The sequence below is a fragment of the Rhinatrema bivittatum genome, chromosome 10 (assembly GCF_901001135.1).
Source record: "Rhinatrema bivittatum chromosome 10, aRhiBiv1.1, whole genome shotgun sequence".
Classification (NCBI taxonomy): domain Eukaryota; kingdom Metazoa; phylum Chordata; class Amphibia; order Gymnophiona; family Rhinatrematidae; genus Rhinatrema; species Rhinatrema bivittatum.
This window is the reverse complement of record NC_042624.1, coordinates 75,093,906-75,109,564: the sequence shown is the minus strand read 5'-3', so window position 1 is coordinate 75,109,564 and position 15,659 is coordinate 75,093,906.

The following is a 15,659-nucleotide window of genomic DNA, read 5'->3' as shown; positions in this document are numbered from 1 at the left end:
CGATCTCCTGCTCTCGGGCCGTCGGCTGCCACTAATAAAAATGGCGCCGATGGCCCTTTGCCCTTACCAGTGGATGGCCAGCGCCATCTTTAAAAATGGTGCCGGCTGTCCAGTGCTCCTACCATGTGACAGGGGCCAGCCAATGGCACAGTTACCCTGTCACATGGTAAGGGCAAAGGGCCATCGGTGCCATTTGAGCGGGAGCAATCTCCCGCCTGAGAGCAGGAGATCGCTCCCAGGGCCCACTGGACCACCAGGTAATTTTAAAACTTTTTTGGGGGGGTCGGGAGGGTGGTGGAGGCTAAGGGAGCGGTTTTAAAGGGTCGGGGTGGGTTTTTAGGTTGTGTCCTAACTCCTGTTAGTGTGCACTAACCCGATTAATGATTTTTTCACGATAAATCGGTGGAATTTCTATTGTATCGCACTCTTTAACGATTAATGACGATTTAAAAAATATCGGACGATATTTTAAATCGTCAAAAAACGATTCACATCCCTACAGTTGAATCACAGTCCAAAGAAAGGATTCTTTGTTTCACAGGACTGTTTTTCCAATGATGTTTCTGTAGTCTCTGTTCTACTTCTGCTACATCCTGTATTCAAAAACAGAGAACACTGAAAAACCATCTATCATGATTTCGCCAGTTTATTATCTTTGTGGTTTCTATTTTAAACCATTCCAATTGGATGAAAAAGACAGTTCATAATATGCTTCAATATTGTCAGAGATTTTTAATCATTACTGGCATAAAAAAGTCTAATATACCAAAACATATGGCTATCGAAAGCCTTTTTAGTGAAATTTATAATCAATAAAAAAATGCAATGCTTTTTATCATGTACTGTGGACAAAAACCAGGCTAAACACCTTTTTTCCATATGCATCTCATTGTCAGTAACCTCAGCTACGCTGAAATTATAACCCCAACAACCAACCATCAAGGGAACTCCTTGATATGTGGTGATGTGCGGTCGCTATTTTAAGGGCAACAGTGGATGAAGGCGCCACTCACTTATAAGACTTGTGAAAAAGAAACAAAAAATGATGTGCTTTTCCAATGGTCTACCCGATTGACGGACATAATAGAAACTTCTCCCGAGGTCCCTGAAGCAGGCAGAGCACTGCCGAAACATGGCCAATGTCGGGCAGGCAGGTCCGCACCCAAGAAAGCGGCAGCAATTAATCAGCACCACCAGATAAGTACCTGAAAAGAAGCCGGAACATACAGGGTGGATCGGACAGATCGCCGGGGAGAAAATAAAAGCACGCCAGATTAAAAAAGTATTAAAAAAAAAAAAAAAAAAGGATTTGAATAAAGCATTACAAGAGTAAAATAGGGAAGTTATTGAATGGGACAGCCACAAAGTGGTTGCCCTTAAAATAGCGACTGCACATCACCACATATCAAGGAGTTCCCTTGATGGTTAGTTGTTGAAGATCTCTTGAGCAAAGGGAACGAGGTTGGTTGTTGATTAGTTTATACTGAAATTATAACCCCAGCAAAGGCTTCCAGTTCACCCAGAAAATGGACTGTTCAGGGGGATAGTATAAAATAACTCAAAGGACTTATTTCATAGCATCCGCACAAACGTTGGTGTTCTAGACAGACTGAATCAAACTATGGCTTCAAGAGCTGAGCTTGCCGTAACACATTTGGAAGGAGGACTGCGACATAGCGCGTAACCCTTAAAACCCCCCTGCGCGCGCCGAGCCTATTTTGCATAGGCTTGGCGGCGCGCGCAAGCCCCGGGACGCACGTAAGTCCCGGGGCATTGCTAGGGGGGCGTGTTGGGGGGCGGCACGGCGTTCGGGGCATGGTGCCGGCCTGGGGGCGTTCCAGGGGGCGTGACTGAGGCCTCCGGACCAGCCCCCGGGTAGGGTGATGGCGTGGCAGCGGGCCATCGGCGTATGCGAGTTACACCTGCTTCGAGCAGGCGTAACTTGTGCGATAAAGGTAGGGGGGAAGGTGTGGGGGGTAGAAGGAAAGTTCCCTCCGAGGCTGCTCCGATTTCGGAGCGGCCTCGGAGGGAACGGGCAGCGCGCGCAGGGCTCGGCACGCGCAAGTTGCACAAATGTGCACCCCCTTGCATGCGCCGACCCCAGATTTTATAAGATATGCAAAAGTGCGCGCGCTGTTTTTTAAAATGTACCCCAGTGTTTATTTATTTTATATAATCTCTAGTGTGGCCAGGTATTGACTGCATAAGAAGAAATCACAGGCTGAAAATGCTTGAATCTGCTAATCTGCAAAGAAGGCTAGAATATGGCTGATATTCTATCATATGAATCAACCCGATCTAATTAATTATAATACTTTCCTGTATCCATTCATTTCCCCTCTGTATTTCAGCACTGTGAAACATTTGCCATATCCATTAATGTCCCTTCCATTTCTCAGTGCTCCAATTCATCACTGTCCCCATCACCCATCTAGCACCTCTCCTGCTGTGATCTTCACAGCAAGTCAGTCCAAGCCCTCGTGCCTCTCCTGGATTCCACAGCATTACCTGTCAATGTAAACCTTCCAGGGCTTTTCTGGCTGTCATTCCTATTATTTAACTCTCAGTTGCCCTCCACCCTTTTCCTTAACACACGCTCACATGCACTTGCTAATCAACCTAGTCTTTCAGACACACGAAGAACTGTGTACAGGCAACTTTTGGGTCTACGGAGACTGATAGGAAGGTCCCATGCAAGTAAGGTCCTTCATTTTCAGTTTCTATTCTTTTTCCCTGAGAATTTCAGATTTTTAACAAAACAAAACAAAATCAGTGGACAAATGACTATTTTTAAAATAAGAAACCAGAGAGAAATCAGTAGAAAAGTCATTTTTCCATTTATTATTTTGTATGTTATAACATTGAAATTCCCAGAGAAAATAACCTAAAAACTGAAAAGCAAGGTCCCTACACACATGGCACATGTTTTCCTTTACTGTCTTTTGAACTGTGAATCATGTAGGAGACATTGTAACAGAAAAGCCCTAGGCGGTCACCAGGTTGCTTTGGACAGCCCTGGCATACAAACTGGCAGGCTTGTTCTATTCATCCAACAGCAACACTGCTAACTTGGAGAATTTGTATTTCTAAAAAGAAAGATATAAACACAAATGAGGAGGGCAAGCAAATGGGGGTTATTTTATAACAGATTGCATAAATTTGTGGGCTATGTGCCCAAGTTACATCAATTTTCAAAGTGATCTTATGTGTATGTTTGCTTTTAAAATTATCCCAGCAAAACTGCACACATACAGTTACACCTGTTACTTGCTATGTGCAGTTTTGCCTAGAAAATGTATATGCATACTTTTTAAATTCAAAAAGTATGCACGTTAAGTTCTCAAACCGACCCAGCCTTCGCCTCCGGAATGCTTCTCACCTATGTGCATAAAAGTGCCTGTATAGTGTGCATGTGTGAAACTTTATGCACATATCAGTTGCACAATTTTCTAAAGGGCCATTTCTGCAGGCACTACTTTACCCACAGAAGTCTCTTTGAAAATTATCCTCACAGAGTATAAACAAATAATTGAATCAATGCAATGATTGGTTAAATAAAAATCCTGTTTCCTGTTGTGAGGATGAAAGCCTCCGAGAGCCATGAAATGAGGCACAGTCACGGCTGCCTGTTCTGTGATTCAGTGGGGGTTGGCTGAGGTCACACTGCCAGGCTGGCTTGTTGACCTGCCTTTCCCCAGGGTCATACTAGGGCTAGCATTAGTCAGAGCCGTTTTGGCATTTCCTCTAGCTCTGTACTTGTCTTGTGAAGTAGAACACGGGAGGGGGGGATATTGTAGTATAAACTATTCGAGTAGGCAGCAATCTCATGTTGAATTTGAGTTTTTTAGATTTACTCTGAAACTTGTGTTTTTTGAGAGATCACAATTTTAAATTATGTGCTGTTTTCCTATATGGCCTCTCTCTGTCTCTGGCCATCATCAGGGAATCTTCATACATTGCCTCCCTCCTGCTTCCTGTTTCTCATCAGAAAGCATTACATTTGGCATCTCTGCTTACTTCTTTCCATCTGACTTGCAGGAAGGACTCTACCTTTATTCCCTATACACCTAATCCCTATTAAGATTTCTTTGTTGCTAAGCTCATTGGTAAAATTGTCAAAAAGATTTCATTCTGCACATTTTATAAAAGAAAGAAATTTTGATGCATTTAAAAGAATGGGGGCAGTAAAATAAGAAAATGGAGATCATATGACCTGAGGAATTTTAGAATTTAAAAATTTGTAAGTGGAACTTCATAAGATCATTCACCATAATTTCCTGTCCCAGGCTGTTCCAATTATTCTATGAGAAAATTAAATATAGAGTATTCTATTTGTCTTCACTGACAGTAGATAACTACTGAACTGAATGTAAAAGTTTGTACAAGCATAGCAAGATTTGCTGAAATGCAAAAGAATTCTCTGGCTGGCACAGAAGACAGTTTGTGAGTACACTTCTGGATGTACATTCCTTGTAGACCCCCAGAACCGATCTGTAAAGCTTTGTCATTGGCAACATTTGAAAGGGATTGTTTATATTGTGCACATACCTGGGAGCTCTCCATGTATTTTATTTTTACTTTATTTCTATTGAAATTTATAAAATGATATATAAGAAAAATGCAGCAAAAATAATATAATATACATGTCTCGACAATAACAAGGCAAAATTAGAGAAAACAACAGAAAAATACAAGGAGAGGCATAGGAAAAGAGAAAAATCACCTGGGAAGTGGAAGTGGGCAACACAAAATAATAAGACCACCAACTATACCAGACTGAAAAGCCATATTAGTTAGCTTTACTTTCCCATTCAAAAAACTTTGAAGTTGTGCGGGATGGAAAATGATATATTCCAAATCACATGGCACTTACATGGATATATCTCAGGATAAAAGGTGCCCCAATAGAAAAGTATCAGATCTCAAAGTTAAAAAGGGTTTCCGCTGCTTCTATGTGGGTCTAGTGAAATCAAGATAAATGCAAAATCTTTATCCCAATACATTTTCTTTAGCCCTATGGAAATATGAATACATCACTAAACTAACATTTTGTTCAAACTCAAAGGAAACAAGCAGATTTTCTGTCAAAGGAGTCACAGAACCATCAGTACCCTTTGTCACCCAAACAGAAGCCCCAGATTTTTTATCAACTGGTAGATAATGGGCTGGATTCAAAAGGGTTACGAGCGCCGGGCCTATTTTAAAAAGGCCCGGTGACGCGCATAAAGCCCTGGGACGCATGTAAGTCCCGGGGCTTGCAAAAGGGGGCGGGGTCAGGCTCCTGGCCAAGCGGCAAATATGGCCGCTGGGCTGAAGTAAGTTTTGGAACAAAACTAAGGGAAAAAAAAAGGTGTGGGGGAGGTAGGGGAAGGGAAGGTGGGGTGGGGGGGGGGTAGGGAAGTTCCCTCTGAGGCTGCTCCGCTGGGAGGGAACAGGGAAAGGCAGCGCAGCTCGGAGTGGGTTCGGTGCGCGCAAGGTGCACAATTGTGCACCCCTTTGTGTGTGCTGACCCCCGATTTTATAACATGTGCACGCATGTTATAAAATCGGGCGTACATGTGCACACGCCGGGTAGCGCGTGCACATATAGGCTGTGCACGCTTCTTTTAAAATCTACCGCAAACTTTAATAAATAATTTTAAATATATTTATTGATGATCTTATTGATGACCATTATTAGCAGTACTGAGGAAAAAGAAAATACATTTTTGGTAACTTTTTTTTTTTGTTTAAACAGATTTAGCTAACTGGAAAGACAAAATTGAAGTGTCAGAATATTTTTTAATATTCTATTTTATGGTTTTCTCAGAGAATAGCCATCAGGAATAATTTATTTTATGCTCCTGCCACTCTGCAAGAACTGATTTGACATGAGAGCTGAGAGGACAGATAAAGACCAAAATGGCCCATCCAGTCTGCCTGGTTTAGATTTATCCTTTTTGGAAGATGTGCATATCCAATTCCCAAATGCAACCCAACACCAAATACCCCTTTTGGGTCTTCCACCTATTCTCTTTACTCTCCTCTCGAATTTGCCCATGCATGGCCAAGTCTATTACAGTCATCACACTGCTGGCCTTCCCATGCTTTTGTTGAGCACTGATGAAGTCATATCATTGCTGTTTTTTGGTTGTTTAGTGTATGGAAAAATTAAAAATAAATGCGAGCATAAAGGATGTTATTCTATTCATCTGCTTTGAAAAATATATTCTCAGAGGACAAGCCGAATGGTAGTCCTCACATTTAGGTGACATCATTGGATGGAGCCCAGTCCAGAACTTCGTTATCAAAGATTCTAGAACTTTCAAACATGTCCTACTGAGCATGTGCAGCTGTAGTTATCACCCTGCCCCTTAGTCTCTTTTTTTCTGCAGAGCCATGTGGTCATGGGAGCCATGTGTGTCACAGTACTCAGCTTTGCTCTCTCCTCACAGTTTTCAAAATAGATTTTTTCTAGAGCTGCAGATGTTTTTCTTTCCTTTACCTTACGACAGTTTTTTCTTTTCCTTTTTTTCTCTTTTTTCCACTGTCTGCCAGCCACAGGGTGGGCCTTAGTCGCTGTGCAGCCTGGCAGAGAGTAATACTATCTGTTATTAAATAAATACTGCACCTACAGTTTAGTATCTGTGTCCTCTCTTTACTCTGTCTGTTTTTGTACCTTTGTCAGGTGCTGGCAGGACCTATAGATTGCAGTCTGTGGGTGATCAGTGTAGACCGTTGAGCCTGACGACTTGCCTGAGTTCTGCCTGGGCAGGAGTTCCATGTCGTTTCACAGATCGATTGGCATCAATGGAAGTTCAGACAGTGAAGAGATCGAGGACCACACCGTTCCTGTGGGAGGAAGAGCTCATCCTCCCCACATTTAAAGTAACTAGTCTCCACATACAGGAGCCCTGGAAGAAGAAGCCTACTCTTCTCCTTGCTTGTGATGGCAAGGCAGCCTCCTTGTGAGAGAGGGTGAGCAGGAGCCAGGGCAACCAGCTTGCTGCTGCTCCTTCAGTGCCATGCCCACTATCTGTTGCCCATGCACATCTGTGACCAGTGCACCGATGATCTGACACTTTGATGTCAGGGATGCCATTGAGCGCAATGATCGCCCTCGATGCCGTAAGAGCCACGTGGGCGCCAGCAAGGGCCATGCACACTTTGAGCACGCTGGTTGGGCCTTCTGTACTGTAGGCATCTGCGGGTGCCATAGAGTCAATGCACCGGAGGAACGCCATCTATCTTAGTGTCATTGAGTGCCTTGGGCCTTGATGTGGTGGAGTAGCAGTACCGACCTCTAGTGTCAGGGAAAAGGCCTGCAATCAAGCACCATGGTCTCCCTTGACGCCATTGGAGCTGCCATCAAGGCCATCGGTGCCGATGCCCTCAATCCCACTGAGGTGCATGCATGCCTCACTTAATGCCATCACAGTGCATGGCCTCGATGCTGTGGCCACGTTTAATGCCATTGCGGTGCAGAACTGCCTTGATACCATTGACGCCCTTGATGCCATCGAGGTGTGGGGCCACCATGGAGGCCATTGGGCATGTTGAGCAGTGATGCCATTCGTTGCTGCTCTCGATAATGTCAAGCACCATTGATGAAGCACTGGGATCACCATTAAGAGCCCTGGTCGCCCTGAAAGCCATCCATCGCTGGAGCTCCTGCCACTGAAGTCCTCAAGCAACATGGTTTCGGTAAACTTGGTGTGGTTGAGCGCCAGGGTCACCATCTATCCAAGGCACTCTGAAGCACCTAGGCATCTAAGTGCAGTGGTTTGGTGCCCTCCAAGCTGAACAGCCCTAATCTCCTTAGCCTTTCCTTTCCACCCAGTGGCATACTAATGGGGTCAAGGGGGAGGGGAGCCATTGCCGCCAGCGTATAGGAAGGTCCCACAGTGGTGCAGAGAAGTAAAGTGCTGGCAGGGTTCCCAATCCCTGCCAACAAAAACGAGGTCCTGCAGTGGAAGAGGAGACCCTTTGGTGCTGCCAGCATTTCCTCCAAATTGGCGGCAGATGAAGAAACCCTGCGGTGCTGCCAGCCTTTTCCCGGAACCCGCAGCAGAAGACGAGGCCCTGCTGTACAGCCAGCGGCTGAAGAAGAGGTCCAAAATGTGGGTGAGAAAACGAGAGACTGGCCCTGTGAGAGTGAATGCTTGTGTATGAGAGGGTGTGTGTGTGTATTAGAAGGGGTATGTGTGTGTGTGTGCGTGCCTGTGTGTGTGTGTGTGTGAGAAGTTGATTGTATATAAGAGTATGTGCCTGTGTATGTGTTAAGAGAGTGTGCCTGTGTGTGTATGAGAGGGTGTGCTGTGAGAGATTGTCTGTGTGTATGTGTGTGTGTATAGATATATATATATATATATATATATATAAATGGACTTGTGTGTGTGTCTGCGAGTTACTGTGTGGGTGTCTGTGAGAGAAAGTGCCTATACCTGCACATGTATGCCTGTATATATATGTGTGTGTGTGAGAGGGGTTTAAGTTTGTGCACTCTCCTCCAATCTATGACGATCTCTGGATGTCTAGCAATCTAAAGTTCCCAAGTATGGAGAGCGGGAGATTTTTTTTTTTTATCCTTGTTAGTTTTAATTATTAGATGTGTCTGTTGTTTTGAAATATTTTATTAGTGTTTGGTAATTTTATTCATGGCTGTTTTGATATGTATACTTGTGAGGGTCCATTCAGAAGCCTTCCTTAGACACAATGTAGCCTAGAAAAGGCACTGAGTCCTTGTGAAATTCACACTTAGAGAGTTTGGAGTACAGCCGGTGTTCACGAAGGCGGCGGAATACTTGCTTGACGTCTGTAATGTGGGTGTCCAAATCCTCAGAAAAGATTAGTATACCACAACGTTCTTGTACAGCAGATCCCGCAAGATGTCATTCATCATATTTTGGAAAATGGCGGGTGCAATGCACAACCCAAACGGCATACAAGATACTCGAAATGGCTGTCTTGCGTATTGAAGGCCGTCTTCCATTCATCGCCACTCCGAATGCGAATAAGGTTGTAGGCCCCCTTCAGGTCAAGCTTTGAAAATCTCTTGGCCCCTTGCAGCCTGTCAAACAGCTCCGAGATTAACGGCAAGGGGTAATGGTCTTTAATCATGATTTCATTTAGACCTCGGTAATCGATACATGGACGAAGGGTACCGTCCTTCTTCCCCACAAAGAAAAAACCTGTGCCGGCCGGCGACTTTGATGGTCGAATAAAGCCCTTCTGGAGATTTTCTTCAATGTATTCCGACATTGCTCTATTCTCTTTAGCTGAGAGAGGGTACACCTGTCCTTTTGGTGGCTCAGCATTGGACTTCAGCCTTATGGCACAGTCATAGGGCCTATGTGGAGGAAGAATATCAGCTGCTGCTTTGGAGAATACATCCTCGAAGGATGCGTATTGGGGCAGCAGTCCTGGCATCGTAGGCATGCATATGATAGGAGAGATCTCCTTAAGGCACTTCCCATGACATTCTGGGCCCCAGCGGGAAAGATCCAGAGATGCCCAGTCAAATTGGGGTTGGTGCACTTGCAGCAAGGGTAACCCCAGGATGATAGGGTGCATAGCCCTCTCCAGTACAAAGAAGGAAATTGATTCTGTGTGGAGAGCCCCGGTGCGAAGAGTGACTGGTGCAGTTTTGCAAGCCACGTTGCCTGGTAAGGGCTCCCCTCGAATGGAGGATAACAGTAGTGGATCTTTCAACTTGATGAGGGGAATTTTCAAGTCTTCCACTAGACGTTGGAGAATGAAGTTGCCTCCTGCCCCTGAGTCCACTAGGGCAGGAGTCTGAACCATGACTGGTCCGTAAGTCAATGAGACTGGGCAAGAGAGTGGAGGAGATGTCGCGGTATGGCCTAAGAACAGTCCTTCTGCAGGACTTAGGCCCATCCGTTTTCCAGACGAATGGAGCATGTGAAGACATTGTAGCTGGGCTGACCACAGTACATGCAAAGGCTGCGCTTCTTCCGAAATCTTCTCTCTTTGGAGGTCAAACAACCGTGACCCATTTGCATAGGTTCATCTGTATCAGCAGCAGGAATTACTGGAACCATCCGAGGTGTAGAGACAGCACCTGCCTGTTTCAACCCTAGGCCAGCGTTCCTTCACCTTGTCTCGGAGTTGTAGATCAATCCGAGTAGCTAAGGCTATTAATTCGTCCAGCAAGTCAGGTGTTTGGCGAGCGGCCAGCTCGTCCTTCAAACGGTTATCCAGGCCTCTGCAGAAGAGAGTCTTGAGACATTTGGTGTCCCAGCAAAGTTCTGCCGCAAGAGTTTTGAACTCTATGGCAAATTCAACCAATGATCTGCTGCCTTGCTTCAAATCCACTAAAGCAGAACTGGCTACAGACATTCGAGCAGGCTCATTGAAAATGGATTTAAATAAGTCCATAAATCCTTCTATGTCCTGCAAAATGGAATCTTTGCATTCCCACAAGGTAGATGCCCACGACAAAGCCCTACCATCCAGGTATGAAAGGATGTAGGTAGTCTTGGAGAGAGCGGTAGGAAATAGAAACGGCTGTAAGGCAAAGTGCATGCAGCACTGGTTCAAAAAGCCCCGGGTCTTCTGGATTTCTCCGGAAAAGCGGATGGGAGCCGCCAGTGGTACAGCAGTCTTTAAAGTTACCTCCGGTGACTGACCTTCTTGGTTGGAGGTTGTGCCTTGAACCTTCTGTGAGTGTAGTTGATGAAACGCTGAAGTAAGCTTCTCCAAAGCATCTTGCTGCTCCACAATGCGTTGGGCCAGGCCCGGTATGGCCTGCAAAGCACTGAATTGTAGATCCATGGAGTTAGCAATCTGTTATTGATCTGATGTCTGATGGGAGGAGCAATCAGATAGTTGAGGCTGGATCATTGGACCAGTGGCAGATGACTACGCCCCCGGGGAATGATCCCGAGAGGGACCACCGATCAGGCTCAGAGTTAGGAGACAAACACACACTAGTTCTTTATTAGACAGTATACTGAACCACCAGAGATGGCAGTAGTGAGCTGGCAAGCCCGGCTGGGCTGTAGTCCCTCAGATACTGGAACAGCGATCCCTGGAGGCTGAGCTGAAGAGAGACTGAGATATAGTGAGTAGGCAGGTTATGCAGATGTAACACTCACACAATATCCCAATGAAGCCCAGGAGCTGGAAAGTATAGGGCCTCGAGGAGCGAGTACCTGGTTCCAGGGAAAGCTCAGAGAGAACGATGGTAACTCACTGATGTAGCTGAGATAGTTGGTAGTGAAGACTTCCAGGCAGAAGAGTATACGAAGTAAGTCTGGGATGAGGGCGCTCGAGGAGCAAGTACCGGTTCCAGACTGTCACCTGAAAAAACAAGGAGAGAGCGAGACCCCCAAGGAGCGGGTACCTCTGGTAAGTCCGAGGAGGCAGAGTAGCTTAGACAGACAAGGCGAGTCCATTGTCAATCCGTGTCCTTGCTAACTCGATGTGTTAGCAAATTCAGAGATCTTTAAATATCTGAAGCGGATGACGTCATCTCTGGGAGACGCCCCTGAGGTTTGCGCCACTTCTGGTACTTGAGGTGGGACCGCGCCGCGCGCGCGCCCCTAGGCATCAAGTCAACATGGCGGATTGCAGCGTCGGGCCAGTCTGAGGAAGCCGAACGAAGACGGCCGAAAGATGCCGCGGCAGCCAGCCTTCCATCAACCCCGGAGGGAGTCGCCAATGTGGTAAGGTGGGCGGAGTGGAGATGTCGGGCAGCGACGGTCGCAACAAAATGGAACCTAACATCATGTAATTACAGCATGGATTATTTTTCCCTGTATTCATCACCTTGCACTTTTCCACCTTAAATTTCATCTGCCATTTGGATGCCCAATCTTTCAGTCTCGCAAGGTTCTTCTGCAATTTAAGTACTCTGAATAATTTTAAACAGAGTTAATACAATTCATTTAGACCACTGCTTCATCCTATTGAATAGTCCTTGAACTCTAGTACTTTGTCTCAAAACCTCAGGATTTTATGTCTTGGACTATATTCAGGCCATGTTCTTCCTGATTTTAAGTAAATTATTAGGTCTGCATCATTGGGACAGTTTGTATAACCAAGGTGTCCAAAAATAGAATATGCGGGTGCTGCTAAGGTCTGAGATTCTCTGCAAATCCTTGCATGGAAATAAAGGTCTTGCTTCTAATCAGAAACAAATGAATATGGACAGAGATTTCTCTTGATGTAAAGATGTAAAAAAATGCACTGTGTCCAAAATCCCCAAAATGTTATACTCTGAGGGGAAAACAGCTTTTCAGAGCAGCCCATAGACCTTTTCAAACCTTAATTTTACTGCCCTTGAACCCAAGTGGTGGGCAGATTCTGCAATCATTTCAACAGATGTATTTCCTTCACAGAAATTGAGTTCCAAGACAAACACGAAAACATATTCCTTTACTTTAGAAGAGATTGTATTGTGCAGTGCCAGAATTAATTCCAAGCCATTTGCAGTAACTTACATCAGCAACAGAGAGAAACCCAGCAAAAAGAATGCATGTTCTATATATCATGCCTGACAATGCTATCAAAACCCCTTAGGATTCCTAAACGGGTAGTAAGCCCCAAGTGATTTGGCCTCCTTCACAGGTGAAAGCTCTATGACCACTGTTGCATCTGTGGATCCTTGGGCTGAGGCAAGATTGGTACCACCTGCAGGGAGGAGCCCTGTAGCTTCTGACCGTCAGCAGGGGGACCCGGGCGAGGCAGAGACCAGTCAGAATCTTCGCCTATACCAGCCCTCGTTCCCCTTGGGTTGAGCCTTTGGGAGCTGGGCCCGGCAGGATTTAAGTAGGGTCTCTGCTGTTGATAGGAGAATCTCCTTCAACTGCCCTCTTCCCAACACATCATCATGTCCCCACCTCAAGGAAGCCCCACACCCTAATAGACAAAAAATACTTACCCAGCTGCACCGCCCCCCCCCCCCCCATTCTTACTAGCAGGAGCTCCCAGGTCTGAATGGGAGAGATCTGAAACCCAGTCACCATAATTCAAAATGGTGCCAGCTGGCCTGAGGCTCTCCTTTGCCTGACAAAAAGGAGCTTTGGATCAGTCAACAACATTTTGAATAATGGTACCAGTAGGGCAGAAGTGACTGGAGATTAGCCCTGTACCATCAGAACCCAGGGCTCCTGCTGTTAAGGGGGAGCCAGGGGATGAGGAAACATGGGGGAGCAGGGTGGGGGCAGGGCTATGAATGCAGGATGGAACTTCCTGGAGGGATGGGTGATAGGTCAGAGGATGGGGGATCCGAGAGGAGATTCTACTTTGAGGAGTGGCATGTGGCTTCATCTGCAAGGTGTGGAGAGAGTGCCAAGTCATTTTGGACTTGATGCCCCTTTAAAACTGCAGCCCCGTGGGGCCAGGAATGTACATTAGCACTGCTGGTAATACATCTACTTTTCTAGCCATGGCAACACGTTCCTGGTATGAACATAGGATTTACTAAAATGTGGTGTTCATGTAACTGGGTTCTCTTTTATTCACTCTCTGTGAGTTTCGGCTGGTTTGGTTACAAAAATATTTGTTTCTAATAACCTCAAGTGTTATCTCTATGCTGACCTTTGTTACGTCATAGTTTGCATCCAATGTACTTCAATAAAGGTGTCATACTCTGGAGCGAAGTCCGACCTCCTCTTTTATTGCAACTAGCACTTGTAAAAAATCTTATAGCCAGATATAGAACAAATAGATTGGTGATAACCATTATTAATTAATCTGAACCAATTAATACAAGTTTGGACAGTTATGCTTCACTTCCTCGTGCAGCAATTCCAAATATTTTATATAGATCACATACGCCATAATGCAATCGCGTTTCTCATTCACAGTCCTTTGAAGCTGGTCTTCCTTAATGTGAGCAGGAAATCAAATATTCGTATTATGGCCCTTGACAGGCGCTAGTAATGCTCTACTATGGAGCTGGAATGGCTCACATGTTTAGCATTTGGATGAATCAATTCAGTAAACACTTTCTAAAACCACTTCACAGACCATCCAAAAACTAAAACAGGCAGGTCTCCTCCTGCACATCTGCACTCCACACTCTGCTCTCTCTGTGATTCATTTCTGAGCATGCCCAGATCACCCAGGCTATATCAAACTAAAACCGTGATCAGAACATGCCATTAAACAGTAAATCAGGGTTACACTCAGTTACCAAAGTTTAATAAATCCCACAGGCAATAACTCATGTTAAAATGGTTTGTTAACATTTTGTTTTAATTTGTGTTAGTAAATAGTCTTTAATATGCTTTGTGGCCTGGATGTGCCTCAGGGGTGTTACTATGACCTGGGATGCATGGCAGCTACTAGTGATGCCTGGGTGGACTGGCAGTAGTCTCCTAAAAATTGTCCTACAGTGGGCAAGATAAAATAAGGTTTATTCCAATGGACTGGCTCTAATTCAGCAGTTCTCAGCCTGCCAACACTGTCCAGTTCTGCAGGAAGCTGCTTGCCGTCTGCTCCCTCCTCCCTGTTGCTCAACAGCCGAAGCAAAGAGCTGTCAGAAATGAGCACCGCTGTCTGCCTTTTCCTGAAGTAATGAAGGGGAGAGAGAAGGCAGGGCAAACAAAACTATCCGTGTCCTGTTCACCTCTTCCCTGATGAAGCAGAGAGGAACTGGAGCTTAGTAGAGCCATCAGGGCCCACCCACAAAGGAGAGAGAAGGTAAGGAAGGAGAGAAATCACCTACCCCACTGCTAGGAAAGGAGCGACAAACACACACAAATTAAGCTTTTTCTACCTTATGGCTCAATTTTTATAACAAACATACATAAACTAAGCTTTTCCTATCTTTTGGCTATATTTTTATAATAAATACACACAAATTAAGCTTTTGTGTGTATTTATTGAATCTAAATTCAATAAATACTAAATTGTGTGTTTTAATTGAATCTAAAAACATAACTGAAACAACCCCCCCCCCCCCCCCAGCAAATATCAACATAAACCTAAGCAGAGCAAGAGTCACCAAAAGACAGACCACATCCCTTCATGCTTTGCTGAGGTAATTATCCATCCTCTTGGGGGGCATTATTGCATTTTTACTGCTCAACACAGCTTGGTGGAGAGAAGGTACTACATCAGTGTTTTGTCCTGAAGAAGATTCTCCCTGAGAGTCTTCTATAGTAGTATAATTTGTTTTCAGAACTGGTCAACATGGTGATGACAATCTTGTCAACAATTAGTGCTGGGGCTGTCAGAATGAGCAGCAAAGTGATTAACATAAAATAAGTCCTAGTGGAAACACATATGACTGATTTTCTCTGACAGGCTGCAATCTACAAGCTATCTAGCAGGCTGCATATCCTGTAATAATTAGAAGCTCTAGTGGAAACAGAGGTGCTCAGGTACACAGATCTATCAGGTGATACAGGGTACTTAGGAGACTCATTGACAGCTATTTAGCTTAGGTTGTGATGATAGAATGAAACTAGCAACTGGGCCTATGTGGCAGGCAATCCATAGGAAATGAGACTGGTAACGGTGCAGGAATATACTTTGGACCAGCACCATATAAAAGTAAAATCTTGTGAAGAAATATGATAGTAATAAAGAAGAGCCCAGGACCTAGCCTTAATTTTGCTTTACATCCTTATATAGGACTGGACAGACATAGTCAAGGCAGGTCCTTAAGACAATGCTTTATAGGCAGCTTAACTTTACCGATTCCAGTA